Consider the following 3188-nt stretch of genomic DNA (forward strand, 5'->3'; position numbering starts at 1 on the left):
CGGGGAGCGGGCGCCCGGAGGGAGGGTAGGGGCGCGGGGCCGCAGCCGGGCAGTTCGCGTCCTGCTCAGCCCCATCCTTGGATCCCCCACCCCCTCGGGGCCCCGCCCCCAGTCCGAGGGCAGCGCTAGGACACGGCCTGGAGGTGGCCCGGTGCTGGCGAGGGGAGGAGGGACGTCCCGCCTTCGGGGAAGCCCGGGGAGGGGGCGGGCTCGCAGTGGACTGAGGGAAGACGTGCGGGCCTGGAGGATAAGCCCCGAAAACCAGGAAGATGAAGGAGGGGGCGGGGCCCATCGCCTCCCTCCCGCGGGGTCACCTTGGGCAGGCCCCCGCAGTCCCGCGTGGCGGGGAGCGCGGCAAGAATGCCTCTCTACCCGCCCTGATTTCTCCGCCCAGCCCTATTCCAGGAACGCGCGGGCAGCTCCCGATTCGGGGCAGTGGAGTCCGCGGTTCGAGGCCCGGCTCAGCGCCTCTCGTCCGACGCTGGGTTGGTCCCCCCACCTTTCCGTCGGCCTCAGTTTCTCTCACAGTAGAATAAAGACCAGGTCCGGCCTGGAGCAGTCCGGGCTTCCGCTCGGCACCGGTCTTGGTCCCAGCTTTTGGGGCAACCTGCGTCCTCAAGCTGATGCGCCGTGAGGTCTTTGATTGCACCTGACCACTCAGCGCCCAGCGCAGTGCGGGTTAGAAAATAGAATGAGTGGATAGACGTGAGTGAGAAAGCCCGTAACCTGCTCCCACTAAGCAGATTTTACCTCCTGATGTTGAAACCCGATCGGCGTTTTTGAGTGTTTTGTTTTGGGCCAATCTGGACCTCCCGCCCAGTTATCGTCTTGTTGCTTGCTATCTGGTGGCAACCCTTGGTTCAAAAAGAGCCTTGCTGCTTTTGGCCAACCCTGCTGCTACGCAGTTGGTCTTAAGGAGTCCAGCAGACAAAAAGCACCTTCTATAGGTAAGGCATCTATCTGCCTTCGGGAATAATTCCGCCTTCTTGCCTTCATTCGCTTATTTAATGGCGCATCCTCGACGGAGCACTCAACATCCCCAGCGCCTGGCACAGTGCTTGGGACATAGTAGGTGCTCATGAACTGTTGAACGGACGCGCAGTACATGCTCATTATATTTTGGGCAAATAGGTACTTAGTAGGTGCTCATGACTGTTGCGGGACACAGAGTAGGTCTTCATCAACTGTTGGATGATACATGAAAAGCCCCTAGGCCTGGAAGGTGATTTGGAAGTGACCCTACCCCCACCCGGGTTTCCCTCCTGTGGATAATGTGGAGTGAGGTCGGGTTAAACATTACCCGGCAGATGGGCCCCGCGGGAAGGCTAGCTTCACGACCTAGCGCCTCCCATGAGGGGACTGTTAAGGGCCGACACTGCGGGTCCACTGACCATCCGGTGCCTGGGGAGGGGCAGAGGCTGAGCGACGTAGAGCGCCCCCTCCCGGCGTCCCGGATCGCAGAAATTCAGCCCACGATGTCTCAAAGTCTGATTGATCTCTGCCAGGCCAGGCTGCAGTCACCGGGGAATCCAGGTGTATGGAAAAGGTACACAGGGGCTAATTTTTTTAAGGTTATTTATTGATTTTTAGAGAGAGAGAATGGGCGAGAGACAGAAATATCGATCAATTCCTGTATGTGCCCTAACCAGGGATGGAACCCCTTACGTATATGGAGGATGCTGTAACCAACCCAGTTATCGGGCTAGGATGGCTAATTTTATATCCATTAAAAGTGCTTACCGGCCTAACCAGGCGGTGGCGCAGTGGATAGAGCATTGGACTGGGATGCAGAGGACCCAGGTTCGAGACCCCGAGGTCGCCAGCTTGAGTGCGGGTTCATCTGGTTTGAGGAAAAGCCCACCAGCTTGAACCCAAGGTCGCTGGCTCCAGCAAGGGGTTACTCGGTCTGCTGAAGGCCCATGGTCAAGGCACATATGAGAAAGCAATCAATGAACAACTAAGGTATTGCAACGCACAATGAAAAACTAATGATTGATGCTTCTCATCTCTCTCCGTCCCTGTCTATCCCTCTCTCTGACTCACTCTCTGTCTCTGTAATAAATAAATAAGTAAAAGTGCTTACCGCCTGACCAGGCGGTGGCGCAGTGGATAGAGCGTAGGACTGGGATGTCAAGACCCAGGTTTGAGACCCAGAGGTCGCCAGCTTGAGCGTGAGCTCATGTGGTTTGAGCAAGATTCACCAGCTTGAGCCCAAGGTTACTCGGGGTCAAGGCACATATGAGGAATCAATCGATGAACAACTAAGGAACCACAACAAAGAACTGATGTTTCTCATCTCTCTCCCTTCCTGTCTGTCTGTCCCTATCTGTCCCTCTCTCTGACTCTCTGTCTCTCCCACAAAAAAAAAAAAAAAAGTGCTTACCAAGTGTTTGCAGGATGCCAGGTACTGTGCTACAGTGAGACAAAGAGTGACAACTTAAGTTGACCTTGCTCTCATGGGGCTAAATCCAGTAACCAGGGAATCTAATAATTTCTGAGCCATAAAGGGGACTTGACCATAAGGAACCTCTCACCCTTGAGGACCTTTCTCATTGTTTTCTATAGACACTTGTTTTCATGCACAAGCAGGTTGTTTGCAGTGAGAAATCTGACTTGGCATTCCCCTGCTGGGATGGTGAATAGCATCTTTTTTCTGAGGTTGCTTTGAAGATTAAATGAGGTTCATACTCAATTTATATTAGTGATCACTACCAGGTGTCAATCCCGATCCTAAACTGGTCAATTCCAGGACCCAGCTAGTGTTCCCTTAGCTGTAAATAAACTTCTAAATTGGATCCTGCAAATCCAACAAGAGTGAAGAATGCTATAATCTTGCTGGAGTTGACCTAACCAGAAACCCCCAATTCTCAGCCGGACCAGTTCTTTATCTGTACCAGATGTTCTGCTTTCTTTAAAAAAAACATTTTTTTTTAAGATTTTATTTATTCGGCCTTGGCCGGTTTGCTCAGTGGTAGAGCATCAACCCAGTGTAGGTAGGTCCTGGGTTCGATTCCCAGCCAAGGCACACAGGAGAAGCGCCCATCTGTTTCTCCAGCCTTCCCCCTCTCCTTCCTCTCTGTCTCTCACTTCCCCTCCCGCAGCCAAGGCTCCATTAGAGCTCACTGGGCGCTGAGGATGGCTCCATGGCCTCTACCTCAGGTGCTAGAATGGCTCCGATTGCAATGGAG

The sequence above is a fragment of the Saccopteryx bilineata genome, chromosome 4 (genome assembly GCF_036850765.1).
Source record: "Saccopteryx bilineata isolate mSacBil1 chromosome 4, mSacBil1_pri_phased_curated, whole genome shotgun sequence".
Taxonomy (NCBI): domain Eukaryota; kingdom Metazoa; phylum Chordata; class Mammalia; order Chiroptera; family Emballonuridae; genus Saccopteryx; species Saccopteryx bilineata.